The sequence below is a fragment of the Neovison vison genome, chromosome 6 (assembly GCF_020171115.1).
Source record: "Neovison vison isolate M4711 chromosome 6, ASM_NN_V1, whole genome shotgun sequence".
Taxonomy (NCBI): domain Eukaryota; kingdom Metazoa; phylum Chordata; class Mammalia; order Carnivora; family Mustelidae; genus Neogale; species Neogale vison.
In genome coordinates this window covers 55,435,893-55,449,034 of record NC_058096.1, presented here as the reverse complement: position 1 = coordinate 55,449,034, position 13,142 = coordinate 55,435,893, and positions in this window count along the sequence as shown.

Sequence of the window (13,142 nt, the reverse complement as noted above, 5' to 3'; positions counted from 1 at the left end):
GGGTAATTTTATTGATGGATGTGTTTTTCTTTTATTCACACAACCCTTTTAAATCCTCTCTTGTCCTCCTGGTATTTGCTTCTGCTGTGCAAGATGTAGCACCTTTTCTCCTCTTTGAACATGGTCCAGTGACACGGTAGCATCATTGCAGAAAGGAGCCAGACTTATTCTCAGAGAACTATGTTCACACTTTTCAGCAAAAATAGCGATGGTTGTAACATATGTATTTCCTTCCTCGGATTTGAAGGCACAATCTACAGTGTTTCTTCACTTCTTTTCTGATCTGGGGCATGAAAAACCAAGATTGAGATTTGAACTATGAGTCTCCTGCATGGCAACATAATGTGTGTCCCCGTCAGGCTGACAAGCCCACCCGATACAGGGTGGTTTTGTTACTGTTGTATCTGTGTTGCATGATAAACACTCATCATCTTCCTTGTGTAGTCCTGCCTCCGTAAGCCCCTCACTCTGAGATCCGAAAGTAAAGCAAACCTTCCACATTTCCTACCCCCGTTAGAAGATTAACGTTCTGACAGTCGTGATCACCTGGAGTACTTTTAGCTTCTTAGCACTCGTTTTCTTCCTTTGTGTGTGTGTGTGTGTGTGTGTGTGTGCACGCGCGTGCGCACACATATGTATAAGATAGGCACATGCATCTTCTGTATGGACAACAGTGGGGTACCTACAGGAGAACACATGTTAATTTCATGCTTTTAGTAACAACATTAAAAAAATCTTTATTGGGCGGGATTATATTGGATGCAACTCTGTGATCACTTAAAACTTCAAAAACTTCTAGGTAATTTGCCAAGCTTTTTGACTGCTCACAATACCCTCTAAAAATACTAGTAATTCTTCCTGCCTGTATAATAATAAGACATTCATATCTGTAGTTACATAACTAATAGTTATTTCTTAGTCCACTGAATGTTCCCATGTGCCTCTTTTATGCCAAATTAATTGTCATATTTCATGTTGGGACCAAGTGGTTTGCCTTTGGCAAACCTTCTGACCTGCTGATGCTTCTCAGAAAACTGAGCAGACTATGAAGACAGCTCTTCTTGGGAAAAAAAAAAAAAGTATCTCTTCCCTAATTGTGTTGCTGTCCAAAATATTATCATATGTAGAGGGAGCTGTATTCCTTTATATAAATCTGATGGCTCTTGCTGCTCTTTTTTCCTCTGAAAATATATTTTACTAATATTCTTTGTTACTTTAGAAATCAATTTTGATGAAAGGAGGAGAAAAGCAGATGGACTTGAAAAAAAATCCAGATACCTATTCTCTGTTAAGAAAAAGTAGGGCATGAAAATCTTTATAGCAAACTTTTTTATAAGCTCAAAGTTGTACCTTTTAATATGCAGTAAGGTCTCATTTATTTGGGGTTCAGCCTTGGGACCCATCCACCACCCTTTGTGTTCTCTTAAACACTGCCTGTCTTTGGAGGCACTCACTGCCCTAGACAACGCACAGGGGAAGCAGGAGAGAGATGCCAGGTGACATCAACTCTTGCTCGTACTAGTTGTCAGCTTCTCTGGAAAAGGGACCACAGCAGCAGGAAGCCTCTTGCTTGGGCATCATTGGGCCAGTTCATTCCCTTTAAATCAGACTTGCAGTGGCTCCCAATTTTTTGTCACGCCAAAGGAGAATTGTTAACAATGTTTTGAGCATCACATAACCATCCCTGACCCCAACAACCTGCTTTTTACTCAGTGATCCCAATTTGTGCCATTGACTCTTTCGCTCGATTTTATTTAGTGTGCACCCTCTGGTGCCACTTGTCATTTTTGCAACAACTTTTCCAACGTTGTTGGTCAAATCCAATTTTCTGTCTCCTTCAGAACATTGTCCTCCACCCCTCCCTCCCCTCCTGGCTCTCATCTGTAGCTTAGCCCCATCCATGTCACTGCCTCTTTCATCTCGTATACACCTTTCTTAGTACTTCATGTGTGTCTGCTGAGTTCTGTCCATTTTTTTGTCTTTCTTCTCTCAATTTTGAAATTCTATTATGGCAAGAGCCTCCCCTTTCTCTTCCTGCAGTGTTTTGCATACATTAGGTGTTCAGTGCATAAGTTGGATGATTGGAAGTTGGCTATATGCAGATTCCCCACTATTTTCAGTAGGGTGATCTAGATGGTTCTCTTTTTCTGACAAATTTCACGTGCCCTGAAAACCTCAAAAGAGGATGACTTTTCACCTGGAAACTCCAGGTCTGTTTTGTTTAAATTTCTGAGAATGTCAAAATGAAAAAATGGGGCCGTCCCAAAAAATGACAATAATGCTCATGCCAGGATGCTATAGTCAATTTAGTAAATGACCAAACAAATTGTGATTTGAGTTATAAAGCTCAAAAAGTGATAAGTTTACTCCTCCATCTCGTTAATTAAGAATCAAGCTCTATATCACCTTCTAGATATTTTTTGTCCTAAAAGAGATACTCAAAAACAGATCTGTGGGATGTGTATGGAAATACATACTCCTTTACTTACCTGCCATTGGAAACCAGAGAAATGATTGTTGGACGACCCTTTCTCTTTTTATTACGTTTCATCTAATGGAGAGTTTATTTAGAAACCTTAGTTTCACATGTGTCATATTTTCAACATCACTAACTGCCATCACCCACTGGGGTCCTTTGTTAAGTCATTTTCTGTAGCTAATAGGGATAATCCAGGTAACTTTTAAGAGATACGCAGTGAACAGGAAGTTTTCCTGCCTTTGGCTTTTGACAGCTCTTACTTATCATTTAAGACCAGCTTTCCCATAAATTTAGCCTTTTCGAAAAGAGAGTGTTTGTAATAAGCTTCTCTGTAAGGCAACATCAGTGGAATCTTAAGTGTTGTCATCAGGGTTGGTGAGAGAAGGAAACATTTCTGTTTTATTAAATGGAGCATTATTTACAAAAAGCCATTGTTAAGATTTAGATCCTACATCATATAAATATCCATTAACCATTCTAAATAAAGAAAACTCCAGTGTTGCTATGTGCAAGATCCTCTCTTGGGGCTTTTTTCCATAGCAATTAAAGGTGTGCTATTTGTCAGTAGCCATTTTTTGCAGTGATTTAAAGACCAAAGTTGTTTTACAGCTGTGTTACCGTTAAAGGTTTTTTTTATATGTATTAAATCAATTTATCACTGTTTGAAGCTTTGAATATCTGCAATCTTTGCCAAGATACTTTTTTTATTTAAAAACATAACTTTGTAAATATTACCCTGTAATATTATATATACTTAATAAAACATTTTAAGCTATTTTGTTGGACTGTTTCTATTGCTGTTAAAGCAGACCACAAACACATTCCAAAGAAAGTTAGTTCGTTGTATCTTCAAGTTGTCCATATTCTAGGTAACAATGCAAAGGATCACTTAAAATATTAATTTATACATTCCTTTTTAAATTACATTAGCCAATAAGCAACTTTTAATTGGAGCAAAGTTTTAACAAGTTTTAAGCAAGTCTGTCATGTTGAATTCTCCCACGGTCTGGTGTGAACGTCACTTGGGAAAGCAGGAGCCCTGGGTTCCGGTCCTGGCTGTCCTGCTGACCAGCAGAGAATCTTGGCAGGCCCGACATCTCCGTGCCCCTCCTCACCTGCAGAGAGAAACCTCTTCCAACACTGAGCTGTACATTTAAAAAGTTCTCCCTTTTAACTGGTTGTCACTTAGGATTATTTCAATTACTAGTGAAAGAAAACCTGTATCTAAGAAAAATGGGATTTTTCGGCTAGCGTAATTGAAAACGCAGGTGCACAAACTGGATATGGGCCTCAAAACAGTGTCCTGTGGATCCCCGGTCTCCCCAGCTCTCAAGCTAGCTCTCGCCGGCCTTCAGAGGTTGCGTGCGATAGGAAAACAGACCATTGCCGTCCCAGACCCACCTGCTGCCAAGGTCAGGGAACATGGGAGGAAGAAAGAGGGCATCTCTCGCTCAGTAGTCCTGTCCGGCCCCATATTCCATCTCCGTGCTGTGACTGGGTCCCCAGCCTCCCAGTCTCACTCAGCAGAGCCAGGCACCCCTGATGCTCCCAGCAGGCTGGCCCAACTCCCTCCGCTAGCTGGAATGGAGACGGTGGGTGCCCTCTGGGCAGGTGGGGATTGAGGGGAAGTGAAACTGCAGCCCGAGTTGGGGGGTTAGTACGAGATGATGAGATGACATTAGACTTCGGAGCACAGCCTTCCTAGTTGGCACTGCGTGCCTTGCACGTACTCCACGATTCTGCATTGTACGTGTGATTGTCGATTGTTGGGATGGAAAATAATACTTTGCAGCAAGGTACCATCTCATGTCTTACCTCATAGGCAATTTAAATTTTTTTATGCATGTATGAGGACTTTTTCACTCTCAGCAGGAGTAACTAATGGAGTTGAGAAAGCATTTAAATGGCCTACCTCCTGCACTGAGGGCTGCTCTGTGTAGCAGGAGCTATACTCAACCTGATTAGGACTCCCACGGAGGTGGCTTGCAGATGCAACTGGGTTTCATTTCTGAGAGGCGCTTCTCCAGCTCAAGGCCTCAAGTCTGATAGCTTTAGAAAGTGCCGGATTATGGTAACACCATTCATATAGGACGTGATTTCACCAGTAGCTCAGAGGTTTGAGCACAACTGACTGTGGTGGTGTGAGCAGAGGTTGTGCCAGAACTCTACGCCCCCTGTTTATTTTGTGTGTGCAAGCTTCATGCTCAGGCACCCGTCCACCAAACCCGGGGGGCCAGGGGAAGGGAGAGGGGAATGAACTATTTAACCCTGAGTTATGGATAATTGGGTTATTTAATGTTGAAGACAGCACCAATGACTGCATAGAAGTGACTGGACCTAATCATGAGAACCCACTCACTGAGCACCCCCATTCCTGTAGTCAGTCATTTGCCTAGAACGCGGGCGCCTTTCAACTCTGATAATAGCCAGTTGTGGAGGACCGATGAGTGAGAAATGTTTGCTAAGGCGGTCCAATTTGGAGAGAAATAAGGTAGAAGTCTGAAAACTGCCGTCTGATGTCAGTCTCGATGCCAAGGACCGTGCTGGATTGGCAGATCTGCAGAACGGCTGCTCTTCTCTTCTAGATGTTGTCCTACACATGGCGCGGTGCAAGGCTCCAGGCTCCTTCCCCCAGCATAATCTTATTTGATCATCGACCTGCCTTCCAGAAAAGACAACAATTGTTTCACTTCCTGATTTTCTTTAAATTGCCTGCAAAATTCCTCAAGATTAAACCGACAACATACAGAAGCTGATCGACATCCTAAACAAATGGACTGTTGGCAAAATTTAAGTGTAATTTGCTTAAAATATGGAATATATCTTCCATGGAAGCTCTCTACTTATTTACTTTTTAAATATATAGCAATTTAGCAATTTCAGCATATGTACCAGATTGTGTGGGGAGATATCTTTCACGCTGAGGACAACTGGAAAGTACTAGAATCTTTGCCCTTCCACTGCTACACCTCATTCCCTACTGGTTGTAGGATGGGTTTCCCACTGCCTTGGGTGCAAGTCCTGTGGTGGCACAGCAACCACTCCCCACCCTCAGTAATACTTCTCACTCTCCAGGGAATTTCCACCCCCTCTGCAACCAGATATTTTTAGAATGTAATGTTCATAAACCCCATTTTTGCAAGCTAGAGAATGCATGTATTTGGTTACCTGAAAAAAAATTTTCCTTTATTGCGATGTTATCAACTGTTTAATTCTCGCAGTTGAATTGGTTCGGTATATATCTTGGATTTTTAAAAATTTGATTATCCTGGATTCAGCAGAGTCCATATCTCCTCAGATCTTTAGCTGTATGCCTGGGTATCCACAGGGATTGTTCTGGTAACAACTGTTACTAAATGGAGTAGAAAATGTTACGCTGGATCCTCTGTGGGGATATATTTGAGAGCATCAACACATATCAGTTGTTCCCATTTTCACTCAGAGAAAGTTGTCAGAAAATCATGGAATTTTTTGTCAGGCTTTAAGCTGATTGTGGGGCATTTAGTCATTGCCCAAAAGAATTGTGAATGAAATCACACCACAAAATTTTCTTAATTATCTTTTCAAAAGCATCACACTTGGTAACATTAAATCCTCTCATATTATTTTTATGTTTCTGGCAAAGTATTAAATACAGTCTCCTGGAAGACATTTAGTCAAAAGGTTTGACCAGAAGAATTACCAGACCTCATCCTTGGGACTTCTGGCAAGAATCATTTTTCTTTGCTGAGTGAACTGACTAGACTTGGGAGAGAGACCCAACAAGGTCCCTCCCCCAAAGCACCCGGGAGCCTCCAAAAGAGCCGTGATATAGTGATAGGAAGGTCTCAGAACAGACTTTTCCTGAGCGACCAGATCCCCTGGGAGGCCACTCAGTCGCTTTAACTCGTGTTAATGAGCCAGTTACTGACTTACAGAACTTGGTCCTGTTCCTCAAAGGACTCCAAGGGCCTGTTCAGGTCAGGTACCCTTGCACCGAGAGGAGCTGCATTTGTGACCACAAGCACTGCCCGTGTGGACGCAAACTCTGTGGGTGCTGGATGTGGTGAACAGCTCTATGTAAAACCCTGCCTCGAAATGCCTTGCTCAAAGCAACTGGGCGCAGGGCTGAGAGAGTCATTCATTCTTAGAGAGAACAGTGCGTTAGACTTCCCCTGAGAAACAAAGTCACCACGATCATTTGTACTATATGCAAAAGACAAGTTTATTTAAAAAAAACAAAAAACAAAAAACCCACAACAGAAAAAAAAAAACAAAACCCAATTCCCAAGTCGACAGATTCCAAGGGCCTGGATGCCATCCAGAGGATCCTGGCGGTGACACAGATGCGGATGAAAGCCGGATTTGAGGAGCCGACCTTCTCCGGTCCTCCGGGGGTTTTCATTCTTCAACTTGGAGATAAAAATAAGGGCCGACATCTCAAGGTGAGGAGAGAGAGAGCAGCATGTGTTCTTCCAAAGACCCGACAAGATAATAGATTTTTTTTTCTTAAAGCTGTTGTGGAGTGTAACTTACTTATGGTTTCAAAGGGCTTTCTTCTAAAATGAAATCTACGTAAGCAATTGTAAAGAAATCTAGAACACCCCCAGGGTGACTGGCGTTAGAGTCCTGTCAGGGATTTAAATCCGATTATTAGCCTGAGAATAAGGAGATAAAACCGGCGTAGGGTCAGCCTGGGAAACAGTACTGGCCACGCTGGCCACGTTCATCAGCCAAGTCATTAGTGCCCTACAGCACAGTTCAGCACATGTATTCTGACTCTTGAAAGAAGGCCACAGAAGTTTCAGTTTTCCTGATAGTTTCTTTTTCTCTGGAGTCAAGATACTTCCTCCCCTGCTATATGCCACCTCGTCTGAGCCCCCAGTGCGACCTGGAGCCAGCTGTCAGGGCAGAAACTTAGAGGAGAGGCAACGATGCAGAATCAGAGCATCCCATGCCCCTGCACGGCCCCCAGCTGTGTGACCCTGGGCAAGTGAACTGACTTCTCTGTGCCTCTGTGTCTTCATTCGTCAAAAGAAGATTCAATGTGAACACTGAAAGACATCAGGCCCATGAGGTACTCAGCACAGTGCCTGACCCAACATAAGCACTGAGGAACAGTAAGCTATTTCTCTTTCTCCTCTTCTTATTAAACATGGGCTAAGGGGTGTGGGGGGGTGCGGGACGTGGGGAACCTGGCATGACAGTCTAGAGATGAGCATAACATATAGTGGAGTATGTATTTTCCTATGCAGGGTTGTTGCCAAAGAAACAAATAGAACATGACGGGGAGTCTAAAAGGATGTGACAAGGGCAGCTACACTGCAGACGTGGGCACTCCAAGCAAAATTTCTTGTCAGGACACCCTCTGGGTCCATTCATGAAACCAGAGTACAGGAGGGGATGTTCGAGAAGGGGAGTGGGTAATCCTATTTACCCTCTCCCAGAATGCACAGAGGACGGAAGAGAAGGAGCTCGTCCTTGTAGCACAAGGAGGGTCTTTGGAGCCCTGCTTCTGCCAGTTTTCCTCAGCTCATCCATTTATGCATTTCTGTCAGTGGCTGATTCTCAAGACGTCTCAAAATGCGTTAAGAGCAGGCCCTCCAATCACGCTAGATGGAATACTTAGGTGAAGAACTTAGAGCAGCCTTCAGGCTAATAACCAGTAGAAACTAAATCCAAGTATATAGGAATGAAGATAGATGTGGAAAATATTGAGGCCTGGTAAATAGTATTTCACAAATGGAATAGTATTTCACAAGACTTCACAATTTGCAGTCGGGGGGTTTTGATAAGGCTTAGGTTAAACTGTAATCAGCGTATTCTCTAAAATGATCAGAGCCTCTGCGCCATCCTGGGTGGCTGTAGAAAGCAAAAAAGGCAGCTGGAGACATGCCGCGAATTGGAAGTAGCTTCCATTTCCTTCTCCCCCGCCTACTCATATGGCCACGGACGATGCCCAGTTCAAGGGGGGATCAAACGCCAAGTGAGGCACGTGGCCTGTCCTGTGTGCAGAGTGTGGAAACCTGCTTTGGAGAGGGCTTGATTAAAGGCCCCCAGTGAATTGGAAGGCCTGGTTTTCTATTAAGCCTTTAATGCTTACAATATTATACACTCCCCATAGAGAGGGAATCCGAGCTGTCCTATGTCGATGTTTTAGCTCCTGACTCCTAACTTGGCAAGAGATGGATGGTGAATCAATATGTCACAGTCTGTTAAAAGATGCTTCGCTGTTTATGTTTGTTGAGTGTTTAGAAATGCAGTAACTACACTGGAGTCTTTTCTTGGTCTGTCATCTGTTTCCGAGGGAACAGAAAAGGATGCGGAGAGCCAACCACAGTGCCATATTCACACCCGAAAGTGGGTGCCCGTGCCTTCCATTAGGGACAGCGCCATTCCACCCTACCAGATGACGAGCATTTTATAGACGTCCCCTGTCTCGTTTCTTCCTCCAAACCAATCCCTCACTTCCTTCCACCCCGAATAAAAGTATAACGTGGATCGTGGCACGGTCAATGAATTTTCAGTAGGAAGGATGTTCTGAGCAGTGAAAAGTATAAATAAATTGGTTCTATGCTGAAATTAACTGTGAAGCCAGGAAGATAAGCACAGAACAACTAATTGCATCCAAGCAAGATTAACAAGAATGCTCTTCTATGGAAAGAAAAAAAAAAATCCACAGCATTAACAGAAATTAAACAATATCTCAGTGAAACTAGTAAATATATATCGGTATGTTTAATTAAAAGCAAGACTCTCTTTTGTCTTGTTGCTTACTGAGCTGCTTAAATGAAGGAAGTCTAATGTTAAATGAGAAAATTCAACTCAGGACCCCTTGTCACCTGCATTTAATCAAGACTTCTGTTACTGTATATTGTCTCTGTTCCTTTCTGATCTACCACTTGTAGGCTCTCTCTTTGCTTAGAGGACCCCTTTCAGCATTGGGGAGGGTATGTGCTTTTGGGTAAATTAGAAGGGGAGGCGAACCATGAGAGACTATGGACTCTAAAAACAATCTGAGGGGTTTGAAGTGGCGGGGGGTGGGAGATTGGGGTACCAGGTGGTGGGTATTAGAGAGGGCACGGCTTGCATGGAGCACTGGGTATGGTGAAAAAATAATGAATACTGTTTTTCTGAAAATAAATAAATTGGAAAAAAAAAAAAAAGACTTCTGTGTCTCATCCAAACTCTTAAGACAGGTCGCGGCAAGGGTGAATGTAGGAGTCTCGTGTGAACTTCCCATGGCTTGCCTTTTACAGGTCTCTAGTTCTCCAGCTTGGAGGTAGAAATCTCCAGGGAGCCTTGTGACTGGAAAGCCACTTCCCCTATTTTCACCCCATGATTTTGATGAAAAGATAACCATATTGGGCTAATAATAAGCAAAGCTTCTCTCTCTAGCGATAGCCAAAATTATTCATTTGTTGTTTTTCTGATAATAAAAGTTTTACAGAAATGTTGAGCAAAGCATTTACCTGAGATTTTGCTTCTTTTCAGCTCAATTTCCTGCAGTGTTCTAGAAAACACGGGATCCATTAAAGAGAACTCTTCAACCTTCAGGATACTCTGTGGAAGGTGGGATGCCAATGAGTCACCGGCAGGTGGGTTTTATTTGGTGTATTACAGAATTTTAAACATTTGTACTAGTAAAAGAAGAAGAAAACCCAACAAAAAGAGGAGGTTCTACATTTAAAAAAATCTGGATTTCCAGCTACTGTTAAAGGGGAAGATGTGGCCACACTGGGTACACACGCTCACAGGCCCCACAGACCAGCGGGGGTGGCCCAGCTTCTGCCCTTCCAGGGGGGGGGGTGTGCAAGCTCCCCCAGGTCTTCACAGCTCCTTCCACAGCTGCTAGTTGAGCCTGCATTTTAGTATTTCACTTGTAATAGGGAGATGATGTCTCTGTACTCGTGAATCCATGAGAAATGAGAAAATAAAACACCCAGAGGACCACGTGCTTTACCAGCAAGTAGAGAACGCGTCTTCTATGGAAGGACAGGGCAGGGCCAGTGTTTTCCACCCAAATCCCCAGCACGCTCCACGTTACCTGGCCTGGCTCTTAAAAGCATTTTATTCTCATCCTCTCCCTGGAAAACCAGGAGGATGGAAATCAGCAGATAGTCTGCGACTTCCCTCCAACCCTTCCCCTTCCAGAATTACCGAAGGTCAGGGCAGGGTTGCCTTGGCACCTCGTCTTGGCAGGAGTTCAGTTGTCTTCAGCCCTTGCTTGCTTCATCACCTGCAGCCGACATCAATCCCATCCAGCAGTCTTAAAGCAGGTGGGAATTTGGTAAACTAATTGAGCCTGTTTGCTGGAAGTACTAACAATGTGAATTTCTATTATGATCTTCTCTGTCTTTTTCACACAGAAAAGGAAACTCGGGCTCAGACAGGTAGTGAACTCACTGACAGGATGGGATACTAGCCCCGGCAGGGCTAGAGGGGGTGTTGATAAGGCGTGTTCCCTTGTTCTTCCCCACGCCCCCTTGCCCCTGCAGGGAGCACAAGATGCCCTTCCCCACAACCCCCTTCCCTTCTCTCCACCCTGTGTGCAGGATGCACCCACACTAGCCCTCGGGCTGGAAGCAGACCAGCTTCTCCCCTTCTCTCCCCAGAGTCCCCCTCCTCTAGCAGATGGGGCGATGCAGGGAGGGGAGCCAGCTGGTGTGTGCCCGCTGCGGGCCGGCTGCCTGTGGGGTGGCCGCTGCCAGCCACTGCCAAGTGAGCCTGACGAGGAGGCGCGGCGGCCATGGACGGGCCAGAAGGTCTCTTGGTCTTCTATGTAGGGCTGCCCAGTGCTACCTGGTTCCCAGAAGAGAGAGCCTGAGGAAAAGGATAAACACTCATCCGAGCTCTGAAATGGAACGGAGACCACTCGGCCAGGGTGCAGAGAAGCCAGATCGGTAATATCACGAGGCACAGAAGACGTACAAACGTCCTAGGAAAAGAGCAGCCCACCACATGGGCATGGATGGGGCAAATGGCCGCTATTTGATAAGCACAGACTACATGCTGGGTATCTAGACAGGCATGAAGTTTCTCCTGGACGAGGCCACAGGATCCACAGAGGCGCCCCTTTGCTGAGCCTGAGTCAAACCCGCAGAAAATCCTGAGAATGTTCTGTGGCTTCTGTGTCTGAAGTTCCAAGTCCATGTGGAAGCAGCCAATTCAGCTGCTATGGACAGAATGTGAGCCCGCTGTGCTGGGATCTGGATGCAGGGCCTTTGGGACATGACTGGGGTTGCATTACATAACGGGGGTGGGGCCCTCGTGATGGGAGTAATGCCCTTTATAAAAAGAGAAGAGAAAATTCTAGAAGAAGACTCTCACCAGATGCCTAATCTGCCAGAACGTTGCAGTAGGACTTCTCAGCCTCCAGAACTGTGAGAAATCAATGTTTGTTGTGTAAGCCACCCAGGCTGTGGTTGAGTCATCACCCAAGCTCAGTTCTTTGGCAACATACCCACCAGATGACAGCTCTGCAGAATGACCAGTTAACTCCAGGTACCCGTCCAAAGACGGCAAAACTTCCACCTGTCGTGTGTGCCGGTGGAGCCTGAACTGGGTTCTAGAAAAATGGTGAAAACTTCAGTTCCTAATGCATCCTAACACTGCATTAGGTGCTTTTGTATATGTTGTTCTTTCACTTAAATCTTGAAACCCCCAGCAGAGGTTTTCTCCTGCTTATTTTATTCATGAGGAGTGTGAGGCTCAGAGAGGGTAAGAAACACATCCAAGGTCACCCAGCTGGGAACTGATAAAGCCAGGTTTCAACCCAGTTCTTTCTGGCCCAAAGCCCAGGCTCTGTTCTCTGCAGCTGTGCATGGGAAGGTCGTGCCGGAGAAACCTTTTTTGGTCTCAGACTGTTGAATTCACCTTGAATCTCTGGAAGCCTTTAAACCAGCTGCATAGTTTCTAAAGACTGCACCCATACTTGACTTCTTCTGTCAGTATCTTCTTCCAGATGACTGAGACACACTTGCTGGTGATAAGACCAGATTAACCTGTTTCAATTCGATGGCTGGACTCTGACACACTTAAAAAAAAAAAAAGAAAATGTCCATCAAAGACCACAGTTACATGGAACACAATATATCCTGTCTTAGGAAACGTTCAGGTTTTATGACCAAATATTTACTCTAAATCCAAAAGAAAATAAGAATCACCATTCTTCCTTTATTCTAAAATACAGAGTTTAGATACTCTGAAATCAAGATGTGTCTTAAAAATCGATGTGCAATTTTAACACGGCAATCTTTTCTCTTCTTCTCCCGCACCCTACATGATTGACCTTCAAGTCAGGAGAATTCCGAAGCTGCAATTCAAACAATTGTGTGTCTTCAAAGCGATGGCATCTTAGAAAAAAGAAATATGAAGTAATGATAAGAAGTGTGTGCAGAAGAGCACTGATTTGTTCTCACATCCCCGATATTCTGTGTGCAACATGATCTCAATGTATGTTGTTAGAAGAACAAATACCTCAGTAAAAGAGGCACTGAACTTCTGTCATAGGAGAAATTTCAAGCATACACCAAAGCACAGCGTATTATAATGAACTCTCATCACCTGGCTGCAGGATTTTCAGCTTCTGGTCCATCTTGTTTCCTGCTCTGCTCCTTTCCAGCTCTGGTTCATTCTGAAGCAAATCGCAGATGCCACAGCATTTCACTGCTGAATGTTCCCA